At 37.3% G+C, this 17,492-nt stretch overlaps 1 long non-coding RNA gene across 1 annotated transcript in view; it reads right to left on the bottom strand.

Annotated features, from left to right (window-relative positions):
* Positions 1-13,672, bottom strand: part of LOC132346267 (uncharacterized) — a 32,162-nt gene extending 18,490 nt beyond the window's left edge. Inside the window, exon 1 of the long non-coding RNA XR_009496052.1 lies at positions 13,596-13,672. This is a non-coding gene — a long non-coding RNA (uncharacterized lncRNA). The remainder of the gene's footprint in view (positions 1-13,595) is intronic.
* Positions 13,673-17,492: the final 3,820 nt, after the last annotated feature.

Genomic DNA, 17,492 nt, shown 5'->3' with positions numbered 1-17,492 from the left:
ACAACATAGGAGATATCCAGGGAAGCTCCTTGAAATGGCCCAAGCCACAACCTCCAGCCTCCAGCCAAAGACAAAACAGGGTTTCCCAGGTGGCACTATTGGTAAAGAGCCCACCTGCCAATGCAGGAAACATAAGAGATGCGAGCTGGATCCCTGGGTAGGGAAGATCCCCTGGAAGAGGGCATGGCAACCCACTCCAGTATTCTTGCCTGGAGAATCCCCATGGACAGAGGAGTCTGACAAGCTATAGTCCATAGGGTTGCAAAGAGATGGTCATGACTAAAGCATGACAGTGAAGGATAGGGAAGCCTGGCATGCTGCAGTTGATGAGGTCTCAAAGAGTCGGACACGACTTAGCTACTGAACAACACCAACAACATACGGAAGAAATCAAGGTGGTCTTGTCACAAAGCTAGGCTGGCTTCTTAACCAGCAAATACCAACTGCCAGCCATGACTAAACCACCTTGGCCATTCTACACTAACTTAAAATACCATTGTGGCATCACTAAATATTGAAAAGCAAGAGAACATTTTACTTCTGTGTGAACATACAAAGCTGGCTATTAAATAAAGAGAGTATAGATTTTAGGGAAATGAAAACTGTGAAGAATGGCTAAATAATTAGCAAATCAAGGTATGTAAAAATAAGTACACATTCCTTCCCTGGCCCTCATGGCTCTTGGCCTTAGGGAGCAAGCCACAAGTCCTCCAATAACAGTTTAGAAGACACTCCTCTTACTTAGCTTCTCTTCTGGGATTCCCAGGTGGTGCAGTGGTAAAGAATCTGCCTGACAATGCAGGAGACACAAGAGATATAGGTTCAACTTCTGGGTCAGGAAGATCCCCTGAAGTAGGAAATGGCAACCCACTTCAGAATTCTTTCCTGGGAAATCCCAGTTTAGAAGAGAAATAGTAGTTTAGAAGAGATTCCTCCCACTTAATTTCTATTCTAAACTATATTCATACAGACATATATGTGTAGTTGTAATATCCAAGAGTCACCAGTTATTAAATGTTTTTATATGACAGATACATTCCTAATAGTTTTATATATATTTGCTTATTTTATGCTTACAACATTCCTAAATGGAAAATATTACCTGCATTTCTATGTATGAGGAAATAGGAGCACATGAAGATAAAGCAACTTATCCAAGGTAACACAGCTAGTGAGTGAAGAGCCAGCTTTTCTGCTTCTTTAATCCATACTCTTATTCATTACATCATACTACATTCTTTTTGCAGTATGTTTTAAACTTTTTACTAGAATAATCTTGTATTTTATTCCTTCATAATTAAAAAAATAGGTGAATCTGGGGAAGTATTCAGAATAAGTTACCAAAAGATTATGTCCAGCTTGAGTCCACTTAAAAGAAAACACATATACACATATAATTTTCATGTCTACATAACTACGTTTTTGTTAGCTTTCTCTAAGATTATATTCTTTTAAATAACTTCTGACCATGAGAAATTTCTTTAGCTTATTTACAAACATATACCTTACACTTTTGTTTTAAAAGCCAATTTATTAATGAAAGCTAAGTTTGCACATAAAGTTGGTGGGAAATGCAAAACACAACTGAATCAAAGACTTAGCTTCTGGTTTTGTCTAAGATCCTACGCTCAATAAATACATGCTGGAGCTGAGGCTGGAGAAAGGCTGTTCGCGCTGAGCGTGCCAAGCCTCATCTTAGCACCTCTGGTTTTCTAAGCATTTGTAATATATTTAAGGAGACCAGTCCTGGGTGTTCATTGGAAGGACTGATGTTGAAGCTGAAACTCCAGTACTTTGGCCACCTCATGTGGAAAGCTGACTCATTTGAAAAGACCCTGATGCTGGGAAGGATTGAGGGCAGGAGGAGAAGGGGACGACAGAGGATGAGATGGTTGGATGGCATCCGACAGAGAGGCCTGGCGTACTACGGTTCATGGGGTCACAAAGAGTCAGACACGACCAAGCGACTGAACTGAACTGAACTGAATACATTTAATATATTACATCAGGAAAGAGAGGTTAGTTTTCTAAGAGTAAAAGAAAAGCAATCTCTTTAAAAGTATCACAGTACATAAGAGAGAATGGTACAGTAAATAAAACCTAACTCTTCATAACATTAAACTTGTATTTAAATAATCATCATCCCACTTACAAGTTATGTAAACTTGACCAAGTCTTATCACAATTTTGTCTTGGTTTCCACGTTAACATCAGGATCAAAGTTTCTGATAGTAATTGTATAAAATATAAAATTTAATTTTACCCCCAAAATGAAATAGCAATTTACTTGTTGATTTCCTTTTTGAAGACTTTAAGGACAGTAAATGTACTTTTCTTGAAGGACTTTTTATTTGTCATTATATTGTTAGGTGATTATCTATATGAAATAGTAGTTCTAAATTCAAATAATATTAAAAAAAAAAAAAAAAAACCTCTATTTGTCCAAACACCTTGGTGATTACATTATTTCCCTAGGGCAAGAGAAGTTCTTTACTGAAATATAAACAGTCAGCAGATTTTAGTAATATATTGTGAATCCAAGAAAAAATTGGATTAAAAGGCCTTAAGGCAGTTTTAATTAAACAGAGCAGGGACACCTTCATAAACTGAAAGTCCGAGTTATGCTTTCCTTCAATTTCTTCTTCATCTAGGAGAGACTTCATTTTAAGAAGATAAAATAATTCCAGAGATATAAAATACCAGCAGCATCCAACCTAGGGAGCCCTCTCCAGGAATGCAGAACTTTATGTATAGTTAGTTGATCATGACCCTTCTCAAAAGCAGAAAAAACATTACAGTTCTGTCTATAACCTTAGATGATAGAGTGAAGAGAAATCAATTGGCTGTTGGCAGGACTTAGGCAATGCTGAAGAGCCCAGGTTTGCATATAAAACTTACCAAAACCTCTAAGAGATAAAGTCCCAGAAGGTTACATGCGTGCATGATACAGTCAGCTTAGTAGGTAACTATCCCATATCTCCACCAGGTGGAGGCAAGATGCTCTATTTCTATAGTGTGATCTTAAAAAAAAAAAAAAAATGTTAAAGGGTGGGGGTAGGAAGAGTGATTTTTTTTTCCCTTTTGTTTAAATAGGTCCAGTGACTAGAAGACTCCCATTCACTAAGCCCACAATAAAATAGGACACCTCTGTTATTTCAAGGGTGTTTGTTTATTCTGACAATCTCTGTTGTATGGGCATCTAGTCAAGGCTATGGTTTTTCCAGTGGTCATGTATGGATGTGAAAGTTGGACTATAAAGAAAGCCGAGCATAGAAGAATTGATGCTTTTGAACTGTGGTGTTGGAGAAGACTCTTGAGAGTTCCTTGGACTGCAAGAGATCCAACCAGTCCATCCTAAAGGAGATCAGTCCTGGGTGTTCATTGGAAGGACTGATGTTGAAGCTGAAACTCCAATACTTTGGCCACCTGATGCAAAGAGCTGACTCATCTGAAAAGACCCTGATGCTGGGAAAGATTGAGGGCAGGAGGAGAAGGGGATGACAGAGGATGAGATGGTTAGATGGCATCACTGACTCAATGGACATGGGTTTGGGTGGACTCCAGGAGTTGGTGATGGACAGGGAGGCCTGGCATGCTGTGGTTCATGGGGTCTCAAAGAGTCAGACATGACTAAGTGACTGAACTGAACTGAACTGTGTATCAGATGAGGGGAGAGGGTTCTAAATACTAGAAATCTTAAAAAAAAAAAAAAAAAAAAAAAAAAGGTCTGAGAACCAGGATGAAGATAGGCATTTGCTTCACAGAGACAGGATGGAAAGTTTTAAAAGGAAAGATATATATAAAAGTCGACACTATATACTTAAAAAGCAAGCACAAAACTTTTGTAACCCAACCATTTTACCAGGGATACGCTCTACAAGGCAGCCTCAAAAAATGTCATTTTTCTCTACTTCTCACTTATACCTCTATAGCCACTCAACCCTGAGTTATTATATATAATAAATATATTTCAGGTATGTACTGTGATTATACCATAGATGCCTAAAGTTTTAAATATTCTTTGAAATTTTAATCAGTATTCTGAGAAATCATTGCAACTTTCCAACTTAAGTGAAGCATGAGAAAACCAGTTAACTTACATCAGAGAAGGAAACCACACAGTGAATGGAAAGAGAACAACATCCAGAGCTAAAAGATCTAGGTTCTCACAGAAGATCTCCCACTTAGCAGTTGTACGATCTGGTTGAGTTACTTCACTGCTCTGGGTCTCTGTTCCCTCACTTTCTCACTTGTCAAATGGGTACCAGTCCACAAAGAGTTGGCAAAAGCACACCAGGTAGAGCAGTCATGGGAAACCTCATTGTAATCTGCAAAGCATTATATAAATCTTAGGGTATTTTTTTCTTACTTATATTGATGTTTTTCTTTATTCCTTATCTTTTCATGTTGTTCATGAGGTTCCCATCACTTCATGGCAAATAGATGGGGAAACAATGGAAACAGTGGGAGACTTTATTTGGGGGGGCTCCAAAATCACTGCAGATGGTGACTGCAGCCATGAAATTAAAAGATGCTTGCTTCTTGGAAGAAAAGTTAAGACCAACCTAGACAGCATATTAAAAAGCAGAGATATTACTTTGCCAAAAAGGTCCATCCAGTCAAAGCTATGGTTTTTCCAGTAGTCATGTATGGATGTGAGAGTTGGACTATAAAGAAAGCTGAGAGCCGAAGAATTGATGCTTTTGAACTGTGGTGTTGGAGAAGATTCTTGAGAGTCCCTTGGACTGCAAGGAAATCCAACCAGTGCATCCTAAAGGAAATCAGCCCTGAATGTTCATTGGAAGGACTGACGTTGAAGCTGAAACTCCAATACTTTGGCCAGCTCATGCAAAGAATTGACTCATTTGAGTCAATTCTGATGGTGGGAAAGATTGAAGGCCAGAGAAGAAAGGGATGACAGGGCATGAGATGGTTCGATAGCATCACAAACTTGATGGACATGAGTTTAAGTAAGTTCCGGGAGTTAGTGATGGACAAGGAAGCCTGGTGTGCTACAGTCCATGGGGGCGCAAATATTTGGACACGACTGAGTGACTGAACTGAACTATTCCTTATCTGGTTATGTTAATAGAGAAATGTGGCCATAGATTGGTTGTCTCTTGCAATGCTCAATAGAAGTATTGCTGCATGAAAATGCACAGACTTGACTAACTTTATCATTGGGGGGTAAGAAAAATTTTGGCTTTAAAAATAGAAAAAACTGTTCAAACCATAATCTTTTTTCTCAATCCTTTGAATTTATTTTTCATTTTTATAAAATGTTATAGGATTACCTCCAAGGGTTGTTATAAGTAAGTCTCTGGCATAATAGAAGGCTACATGAAGCCTACATAGAAGGCATCCTAGAATATCTGGTTCTGGTGGCCAGGCAGGATTGACTAAAAAGAAGGTAATAGGAAAAAAGGTATTACATACAAATGAAAATGGGGGGAAAAGCCTGGATTAGCTATACTCAAATCAGACAAAATAGACTTTAAAAGAGAATGTAATAAAATACAAAGGGCATTGCATAAAGATTAAGGGGTCTATCCAGCAAGAAGATTTAATGCATATAAATAAAATTTATCCAAATTGCAAATGAAGAAATAAATTGTCACTCTCTGAAGATGGCATAATAATATATATAGAACACCCTAAGACTCCACAAAAATTTGCTAGAAATAGTAAATGAATGTAGCAAAACTGCAGGATACAAAATCGATACATACAGAAATCTGTTGGCATTTCTATACACTAATAACAAACTATGAGAAAAAGAAATTATGAATCCAATCCCATTTCCAGTTGTATAATAAAGTATAAAATACTTGGGAATAAATTTAAATAGGGAAATGAAACATTTGTACACTGAAAACTGTAAGTCATTGATAGAAAACAATTAAAGAAGATACAAACAAAGGGGATAATAGTCTATGTTCATGAACTGAGATAATAAATCTTATTAAAATATCCAAAGCAATCTATAAATTCAATAAAATCCCTATCAAACCTCTAATGTTGTGACCTGCAAAACTAGAATGAATAATTTAAAAATTTTATGAAACTACAAAAGAATCCACTGCAGGAACCTCACACATGTCTCTGATTCCTATATGGATCTTCTGTCTTCAGATTCTTACCATTTGGAAAGAATCCACAAACATAACTTTTAACTTTCGCTCTATGAATCTACCTTATCTTCTTAAGTGTTAGTTGCTCAGTCATGTCCAACTCTTTGTGACCCTATGGACTGTGGCCCACCAGACTCCTCTATCCATGGAATTTTCCAGGCAAGAAAACTGGAGAGGGTTGCCATTTCCTTCTCCAGGGGATTTTCCCAACCCAGGGATCAAACCTGGGTCTCCTGCATTGCAGGCAGATTTTTTACCATCTGAGCCACCAGAGAAGCCTACCATGCACTCAGTATAATTGGTTTCCTTCTAGGACCCACTCTCATAATTGAAAGCCTAACTTATTCATTAAACTACACACTCCACAGGAGTCACCAAGACAGTGTACATTGGCCTTTGGCATTCCGAGACCCACAGAATAGTCCAGGGTTGTGAGGCTGCTTAGATACCCCAAGACTTGGAGAGCATTCCAGAGCAGGCATGAACATGCCAAGTCTGCTCTTTTGGGAGGTATGAGCTGCACACAATTTTGTTTTTTTTCATGTCCAGCTGGTAACCCACTTGATTTCTTACACACATACACACACTTACACATAAAGACATCACCTCTCAAAGATATGCAGAGAATAGCATATAAATATGCTTTATGGAAAATATTTTCCTAAAATCCTGCCAAGTATGTAAGATGTCTGCATCACAATGAAGTTAGTATTTCATATAATTGTTTAGATTCTTAGCATTGTGCATTTCCCTCACTCTTACCCCCATTCTCAAATTGCACACTGGTGCCAGAATTAAGAAATAATCCTGGGTCAAATACCGCCTGGTGGTTTCTACTTTAGCTGTGAATATCCTAAGCTAAGGGTTTCCGTGGTGGCTCAGCAGTAATCCACCTGCAGTGCCGAAGCCACAGGAGATGAGAGTTTGATCCCTGGGTTGGGAAGATTCCTTGGAAGAGGACATGGCAACCCATTCTGGTATTCTTGCTTGGAGAATCCCATGGACAGAGGAGACTGGCCAGATAAAGCTCATAGCATCCCAAAGAGTCAGACATGACTGAAGCAACTGAGCATGCATGCAGGCATACTAAGCTAAAGATTTTTGAATGCCAGGTAAGAACTCAAGTTGTTAGATAAGATGTATTCTGAAAATTTCTGCAGGTGGTTGGGAAGGGTGGTTTGGAGAAGGAAAGTTATCCTCTTTAGTTAATTGTTGTTATTTTTATTACTGTTTTTCATTATGGTTCTCACCATGGTTAATCATAAAATCAGTACATTTTTCATTTAGTTTTATCAATAAATTTACTATAAATTTTACACAATAATTTATATATCCTTGCATTTTTTTCTTTTTATGTATTTTTTAATATATGAATATGCCTGGAAATCTGTATATGATGCTAACTGAATGAGAGTCAAGAGATTTACTTTCTAATTACTTGGCTTGGTATGTCACGGAGGAATAAATATTCTGATAATCCCCATGCATGCAGGCATTAAATATGGTAATGACACAGAGGGAGAAAATAAGAGAAGCAAAGAGAGGTCGCTAGAGGGAGACAGAGAGACTAAAATGTGAAGATTTGATAGGAAATGATGAGGCATTCTTTCTCAGTCAGGCCAAGACCTTGTATCAGTTTTAAGTCAAATTGCTATCAGGAGAGAATCTGTTCACCCAAAGCCAAACCACTGAAAACCAAATGGATTAGACTGGGTGAATGCCATCTTCACTTGAACACAAGTGATATTATCCAGGCTTTTGCATTTCAGGTATGCTGCTAAAAATACTGTGGCAGGAGAAGCAAGAACTCAAAAATTACACTCTGCTTTTAGAAACTGGCAACTAATCATCCCTTCTTTTGAAAAGTAATGTTTTCTCCTACATAAAATGTGTTTTATTGCAATTTGTAAAACAGCCATTCCTTTAAATTAAATCATTGTTTATCAGGGGAAAGTTAATTGAAAAACATGTTTTTCTAACTAAATAGAAGCCTGCATCATGCAGGCAATAAACATTCTTACTTGAAAGGAATTCTTGCTCCTTCCTCTAAGACTGCCATGGGAATAAAATAGGAAAAGAAAAAAAGAGAGAGAGAGAGAAAGCCCCACACCGCCCTGAAGTTGTGTCTGGCTTAGGAGCCAAATGGGATTTTGAAGTCCTAAAGTTTTCTATTCACTTCTAAATTTAACACCCACAAATTTCCCTTCTGGCAAATTGTGTTCCCCCAACCCAAGTACAAGCCATTTTTGAGGAATTCTAAGTCAGTGGCTCCTTGTTAACAGTCATAGCTAATCCTGCTTCACTGGACTTTTGGCAGAAGTTTATTTTATAGTTTCTGGATGTTCATTCAGTGTAGAATGAAAGTGAAAGGAAACAGCTGGTCTACATCTCCAGCTAAAATGTGGAATGGAATTATTTTCAAATGTAAACTATCTGTGGATCAGGACTCGGAAAGATAGCCTTTTTGTCTCAGTGCTTAGTTTTTCAGTCGTGTCCGATTCTGCAACACCATGGACTGTAGCCCACCAGGTTCCTCCGTCCATGTGATTCTCCAGCAAGAATACTGGAGTGGGTTGCCATTTCCTTCTCCAGGGGATCTTCCCGACCCAAGGATCAAACCCAGGTCTCTCACGTTGCAGGTGGACTCTTCCGCCTGAGCCATCAGGGAAGTCCTTTTCGTCACAAGCCTATTGCTAAAAAGGTCACTGTTTTTTTTCATTCTTTGGAAATACAATAGTTTTTCCTCAGCTTGTGCTTAAACTCACCTTGTGCTTGAAGACAGGGAAATGAGTTTCCAGTTGCTACAAATTTATGCTCTAGTGTCAATAGATTACAAGGTCTATTGTGGAAGAATACTAACAGTATTTGGTTTGAGAAGAGAATTACATCTGAGGGAAGTAGGAAGGCAAAAGGAGGTCAGAAGATGGAACTAAGAAATAAATGAAAAGCATTATTAGAGGGGAGCCTCAGAAGCCCAGGAGCTGAACTGAGAAAAACTGCTCAAAATGGAAGGGGATTTGCAGTCCATTAAGGGCCAAGGCAGTGGATCTAATAAAAGTGTACTGTAATAGGTGACCTTCAAGAGACCAGGAACCAACTGGAATTGCTTTCCCATTTGAAATACAGTATGCCTTACTTGTTTGACATTTTCTTCCTCTTTTCTTTACCTGGTGAAATCTTTCTTATTCCTCAAGAACTAGCTCAAATGTTCCTCCATGAAACATTCCCAAGCCCCCAAAGTGAACTCAAATTTCCAATTAACATGTGCTTGCATGGGTGCTAAGTCACTTCAGTCGTGTCTGACTCTGCAGTCCTATGGACTGTAGCTTGCCAGGCTCCTCTGTTCATGGGGTTCTCCAGATAAGAATACTGGAGTGGCTTGCCATTACCCACTCCAGGGGATCTTCCCCACCCAGGGATTGAATCCGCATCTCTTAAATCTCCTGCATTACATCGGCAGGCAGTTCTTTACCATTAGCACACCCTGGGAAGCCCAGATTAATACGTGACCACCCTATAATATTCATTTAAAGACCATTTATCGCATCTTATTTCCATTGTTTTCTCTATTTCTTTGCATTGATCGCTGAAGAAGGCTTTCTTATCTCTTCTTGCTATTCTTTGGAACTCTGCATTCAGATGTTTATATCTTTCCTTTTCTCCTTTGCTTTTCGCTTCTCTTCTTTTCACAGCTATTTGTAAGGCCTCCCCAGACAGCCATTTTGCTTTTTTGCATTTCTTTTCCATGGGGGTGGTCTTGATCCCTGTCTCCAGTACAATGTCACGAACCTCATTACACAGTTCATCAGGCACTCTATCTATCAGATCTAGGCACGACTGAGCACCTGATCTGATCTGATTTCCATTGTTTATGCCTAAATAAAATGACCTTCTAACATGTGAGGGGTTTTTTTGTTTTGTTTTGTTTTTAAATCTTGGATTGTTTGTTGACTACCATATACTTTGCACATGGTAGATGAATAAGACATGCTTTATCTGGTACCTGAGCAATTACGGGCAGTGAGAATTGCGCTTGGTCCCAAACTGTGTATCCTATCCCTATGGGTCAGTTACTTAAGAATTGTTAACCCCACAGTCTTAAAGAAAGATACATACATACATACATACATATATATATATTTGGATAGTGCAGACAGCACAGCAAATAGGGGCACCAACTCCATACCCCTTCAGGCAGGACACTTACATTACATTCTAGAAATTTCCTGCAGAATGAATATAGTTGATGACAGATAGAATATTAATGCTTTCTCCTGGACTATGTACTACCAGATCCCCACTTTCAGTTGTATATTTAAGTGAAGAGATTAAGAATTCAGTTGGATCTCAAAGCATCATCCTTATGACATAATGAAGTTAGCGTTTATTTCCTTCTTGTTCTTGCTATTCATATATTATACGGACATGATTTTTACTGATGTATTTCTTCAAATATTTTAGGTTACAGGAAGGGATTAATTATCACTGGCTTTTTTATTGAAACAGCATTCTAATTTTTATGGGTTTGTTTGCCTAACTGACCTTATGAAACAAAATTTCAGTTCAGTTTACTTCAGTTGCTCAGTCATGTCCAACTCTTTGCAACCCCATGGACCACAGCATGCCAGGCCTCCCTGTCCATCACTAACTCCCGGAGTCTACCCAAACTCATGTCCATTGAGTTGGTGATGCCATCTAACCATCTCATCCTCTGTTGTCCCCTTCTCCTCCTGCCTTCAATATTTCCCAGTATCGGGGTCTTTTCAAATGAGTCAGCTCTTTGCATCAGGTGGCCAAAGTATTGGAGTTTCAGCCGCTGCTCGCTGCTCCAGTGCCACACAGCCCAAAACAAAATTTAGGACCAAAGGAATTAAAACCCTCCCGGAGTCAGCATAGATATCTCAGGAATTCTATCTTAGGAATAGAATATTATTATTTGTTTTCTCCCAAACGATATTTATTGTATTTCCTTTACCCAAGAATGGGAAATCACAAATGTATTTTTAAAATTTTCCTACAATACATAGTATATAGCACAAATATAAAATTCAGCATGAGAAAGGACAAAAGGAATTCAGGTTAATAGTCATAGCTGAGGAAGAACAGAAAGAACTATAATCAAAGTTGAGTACAGGTGTAGTCACAAGTATATTTGCAATTTTCTTCTTTTAATAAAGATCTAGCAAATGTTAGTACTTGTTAAGCTAAGTGGCTGGGTCACAGATATGGCCATATTACTATCAATTCTTATCCAAATGTGTAAAATATTTAACCACAAAAAAATAACATTTTCATTTAATTATAAAAAAATAATGTTTAAAAAAATTAATTTCCTGGGCAGTGATTTGTGGCTGGTAATACTTGTCTACGCAATGGCCATCTTCTTTCTGTCTAACAGATCTCTAATTTTTTTTTTTTACTCTCCTTTGAGCAACCTCATCCTTCAAGTGGTCTGGACCTCTTCCCATCTGTACAAACTGAAACATCATCTTCTTGCTAATAATTGTTTTAGGCAAAGGTGATAATGAAGTTTGGACCAATGAAGGGGCATCAGAGGGAATTTGGGGAAAGTTTTCTAGATTTTAAATACACTCAAACTTCTGGGTTTTGCTGTCTACATGTGATTCCTGGAACTGCGGCTGTCATCCTGCTACCTGCGGACCCCAGCTTTAGTGGTAAGTGAACACGCGGAGGAAGGCAGAAAGATGGAGAATTAATTATGGAATTAACTAATCATGTAACTCTTGTTTTTACACTTCTTGTAATGTGAAATAGCAAATATTCTTAAAGCTAATTTTTCATTGAAACAGCTAAAAAACCTTCAATTGATATGTACTTGTTGTGTGGATTGTCTACTTAGGATAAATTCTCAAAGGTAACTACTCTTGATTGCTCTTGAAATATATTTTAAATTCATTTCCAATATAATAACTTTAAAATTAACAACATAGGAAAATGCAAAGACTATGAAAAATAACCATAATAATAATTTTTGTGAGTAACAAACCATGTTAAAAACTCTTTAGCTATTGATCTTGTATCCAAAAAAAAGTATCACCAATGGAAATGAATTCACAATATTGTCTAAAATTTCAAGGATACTGTGTTCTCCCAGAGTTAGTTCCCTGTCTATGAATTTTAAGTTAAGAATCCCTGATAACAGAGTTTTAAATAACATAAAATATTCACAACAGTTACTTCATCTAATGACTAGATATGCTGATTTTTAATAAAAATTTATGCCAATTCCTATCTTATTTACAAATATCTTTTCTATCCCAGCAACAGTTAGGTCTTTGAGGTTAATGTAATGCCACCTCCTTCTTCAAAATCAAAACCACTTCCTCTGCACTGTTTTTTTTAAACTTCTTTGAATTTTCTAGTCAAAAACTACTAATATAGCTACTGCTGTTACACTTCTATTTTTATCTTTTTAAGTTGAAGAATGTAATTCTAGAATTCTTGGCAAACACCAAGAATTTTTAATTATCTTTAGCAAATTGTTGTGAACAGAGCAAATAAAAGAGCTGGTTGTCAGAGCTATTAATGCTGATTAAAGTAGGCTGTGTGGGCCCATAGAGCAAGTTTGTTTGTTTTGAAGCATTCATGTTGTAAGGAATCCAGGCCATCCTTTCTCATTTCCATGGCAATACCTAGGTTTTCTGTGTATATGATAGGTGAAGCATGCTCTGACAACTCAAACATTAGCCTGGTCTAAAATTGTACTGGAATAAATAAATGGGGGAGAAATGAAAAGGCATGTATACTTGTGAACCTTACCAATTCAGTCTCTTTATAGGCAATAGAAGAGACACTATATAAACATTCCCATCTTACCTTCACATTGTTATTCCCATGCACTGCTGCTGCTGCTACTGCTAAGTTGCTTCAGTCGTGTCCCACTCTGTGCGACCCCATGGACTGCAGCCCACCAGGCTTCTCCGTCCATGGGATTCTCCAGGCAAGAACACTGGAGTGGGTTGCCATTTCCTTCTCCATCCCATGCACTAATATTGATGAAATAGTCAGAATGTGTTTGAACAAACTTTCTTATCTTTTCCCCTGAACGTCTGTTTTGGTGAAGACTTTTTATCTTTTTCATTGATTCCTTTTGTTCTTAATAGATAGGGTCTTAATTAACATATTACAGACAACAAAAAGGCAGTAAACTAAGCTAGTGATAAAAAGAAGATACAAAATATCAAGAAACATTTGGGCATTTACCATGCACATGTTACAGTACTAAATCCTTTATGTATGTGATGTCACTTAATCTAATAAACTCTATAAAATAGGAATTATACTCATTTTACATAGAAGAAGATTGTAGTTTAGAGACACTAATTAGATAACCCAAGCTGACACAATCATATACAACCAAACCAAGATTCAAATCCAGATCCACATTATACTGACAAGTTTGTATATATAAATACATATGTGTGTCTACATTCTATGTCTTACCTCTATTAAATGCATATGTCTCTGTGTTTGTATATCTCTCTCCTTTTTTCATTTCATCTTTTGTATCAAAGCCATTTTCTATTGTGGTATAATAGACATGTAACATTATATTAGTTTCAAGAATACAATATAAAGATTAGATACTTGTATATATTGCAAAATGATGACCACGTAAGTCTAGTTAACACCCATCACCATAGTTACAGAAAATCATTTTCTTGTGATGATAACTTTTAAGATGCACTCCCTTAGCGACCTTCAAGTATGCAATACAGAATTATTAACCATAGTCACAATGTTGTCTAGTTATATCTTTTTAAACCTCTTTTTATCATACAAATGACTCTTCTACTACATACATCTGTGATTAAGTCACTCTCTAAATTTCATAGATTACTTTGTCTTATAAGTTGTAAGGATAAAAATTATTATTCTGAACTTTAATAATACAAATGAAAGTCTGCTCAAAATTAATTATTTTTTAACTTAATTTAGAATCTAATAGCTAGTACAAATAAAAGCTTTGTATTTTAAAACTAGCATTGAAATTTTAAGCATGCTAAGTTTATATATACATATATATATATATATATAAATGTGTAGCATTGCCTTTTTCTTCAATTTTCCATCAATGGTCAATGAATGTTTCTGTCATCACCCTATTCTAGCTTAATAAGAAATGAGTTTCTTCACAAATACATAAATGTCACCTTTCAATATTTTGTTCTCACAAACATAATGTCTTTGTACTTCAAAGATTCAGATTAGTGAAGGGGATTTTTATTCAAGTTGTTCTGATTCAGATATCAGAGAAGGTTCTAGTTCACATAAAATACCCAAACTCTAACTTTAACTGCTCCTCAGTATCAGCAGCCCCCACTACCGCTCTTGCACAGTTGGGCCCAGCGCTTAAAGGGGCTGATCCATCTCTTCAGAACCTGGTTACTCTTCACATCACCTTCCACACAATTTAGAATGGGTATTTTGCAGAGAGAGTGAATATTTGCTTCTTTTCACTTTTCATTAATTTGATATTAAAAAAAAAGTCTCCCTTAATAAATTCACTTTCTTGCCGGGAAAATAAAAAGTAGTACGTCTCTCTCGCTTTCCTGCAGGTTTCTTATCTCTCATATATTCAGGTTACAGAGCAGGAATTGTCATCTTTCTTCTCTAATTCACACTACACGGAGCCAGAAATAATGGTGTTTTCTGCTTGAATGCAAACCAATCATTTATCTGGACGTCCCTGAAAGGACTTAATTTGCTCAACTAGTCAGTATTCCGCCTCCGTTAAAGGAACCCAGACGCGCACTTGAGATTTTTCTAACTCACGTTTTCACCCGCTGTTCACCCCATACCCCACCTCCTGCAACTTTCCCAAGTAAGAACCGGCTGCCAACCCCTCACCTTCACCTTCTTTAAGTTATTGTTTTGTGCTCTAGTTACCACTCGTGCTGTGTCTCAAACCTAAGAATTCACATTTGCCTAAAATAAATAATAAACAGAGGGAACAATCAGCTTGTTTGCTACCTTTTTTGAGAGCATGACGTAATGCTGTACTATTCAGCAAATGCGGCAACTGGTTGACAGACATTTAAAGAATCTCAGTGGTGAGAGATGAGGAATGTCCCAGCGAGGCCTGGCAGCAGAATCCAAACTCACACACAAGAAGCTTTTTAAAGGCACAGTGGGAAGAATTTTTAATGTTTCCATTCAGAGGGGGATTTAACTGCACATTGACAAGCCACCTAGACACTTTGTGCTCAGAGCTAGAATGTGGCTTTTCTTTTTCTTGTATCTTTATGCTATTCCGCTCAGCTCTGAACAGGATCAATACTAATAAACCTCCACTTATTCTGTAGGCATATCTTACTTTCCAGCCTGATTATAAAGGAAGAGAAATAATTAAGAATTTGAAGAAGTAACATTTAAATAAAGTTCTATTATCTATGATTGATTGGAAGATATTATCTATTTATAGTTTGGGAGTCTTTATAAAATTATTTTGTAAAAGTCTCCAAATTAATTCAATGTATTAGGTAAATAAATAACATTGGATTTTAGGACTGAGGGAGATAATGAAATACTCAAGATGACTAATCAAGAAAATATATTATATACATATATGTTATGTGCATATAAACATGCATAATTGCATATACAAATCATTCAATATCACAATAATCCAAGTCTATGCCCCAACCAGTAACGCTGAAGAAGCTGAAGTGGAACGGTTCTATGAAGACCTACAAGAACTTTTAGAACTAACACCCAAAAAAGATGTCCTTTTCATTATAGGGGACTGGAATGCAAAAGTAGGAAGTCAAGAAACACCTGGAGAAACAGGTAAATTTGACCTTGGAATACGGAATGAAGCAGGGCAAAAACTAACAGAGCTTTGCCAAGAAAATGCACTGGTCATAGCAAACACCCTCTTCCAACAACACAAGAGAAACCTCTACACATGGACATCACCAGATGGTCAACACCGAAATCAGATTGATTATGTTCTTTGCAGCCAAAGATGGAGAAGCTCTATACAGTCAACAAAAACAAGACCAGGAGCTGACTGTGGCTCAGATCATGAACTCCTTATTACCAAATTCAGACTGAAATTGAAGAAAGTAGGGAAAACCACTGGACCATTCAGGTATGACCTAAATCAAATCCCTTATTTGATTTAGCTTCAGTTCAGTCGCTCAGTTATGTCCTACTCTTTGTGACCCCATAGACTACAGCATGCCCGGCCTCCCTGTCCATCACTAATTCCCAGAGCTTGCTCAACCTCATGTCCATTGAGTTGGTGATGCCATCCAACCATCTCATTCTCTGCCATCCCCTTCCCCTCTTGCCTTCAATCTTTCCCAGCATCAGGGTCTTCTCAAATGAATCAGTTCTTTGCATCAGATGGCCAAAGTATTGGCGTTTCAGCTTCAACATCAGTGCTTCCAATGAACACTCAGGACTGATTTCCTTTGGGATTGACTGGTTGGATCTCCTTTCAGTCCAAGGGACTCTCAAGAATCTTCTCCAACACCACGGTTCAAAAGCATCAATTCTTCGGCGCTCACCTTTCTTTATAGTCCAAATCTCACATCCATACATGACTACTGGAAAAACCATGGCTTTAACTGGATGGATCTTTGTTGGCAAAGTAATGTCTCTGCTTTTTAATATGCTCTCTAGGTTGGTCATAGCTTTTCTTTCAGGGAGAAAGCGTCTTTTAATTTCAGGGATCTCCAAAATAACTCCATTCCCCTCACCAGTTTTATATCACTGACATATAACATTGTGTGAGTTTAAGGTGTATAACATGTCAATTTGATATACATATACTGCAAAATGATTACCATTAGAGTGTTAGCAAACATCTCCACAATGTGGCATGAGACAATTCTCTCTTTTTTTTTTTTTTTGGTGGGGAGACTATATAAGGCTTACTCTCTGAGCAACTTTCAAATAGAGAACACAGTATTGTTAGCTACCATTGTCAAGCTATACATTAGAGCCCCAGAACTTATTTGTCTTACACTGGAAGTTTGTCCCCTTTCACCAACATCTCCCCATTTCTCCCACTCACTCAGCCCCTAGTAACCACCATTCTACTTGCTGTTTTTTAAGTGATCTTTATCTCTATTGAATGACTCCAAATTCATTGAATCTCCATAGTAAGTAGTTGCTTTGTTCTGTGAATCATCAGATCATCTCAATTCAGAACCTTCAGATTTTCCTTAGAAGAAATAACAAGGAAAGAAAGACTGGTGGTCATTTTATATATAACACAGAATTTCATGATATATTTTTAAGTGAAAAAGAGTAGATTACAGAAGATAGTACTCTGATTTATACTGTGCACAGACACAGTATATCCTACAAACTACCAAAGTGAGCTTGAAA

Source organism: Bos taurus, chromosome 1, assembly GCF_002263795.3.
Source record: "Bos taurus isolate L1 Dominette 01449 registration number 42190680 breed Hereford chromosome 1, ARS-UCD2.0, whole genome shotgun sequence".
NCBI classification, from domain to species: domain Eukaryota; kingdom Metazoa; phylum Chordata; class Mammalia; order Artiodactyla; family Bovidae; genus Bos; species Bos taurus.
This window is presented reverse-complemented; position numbering and strand designations above follow the sequence as displayed.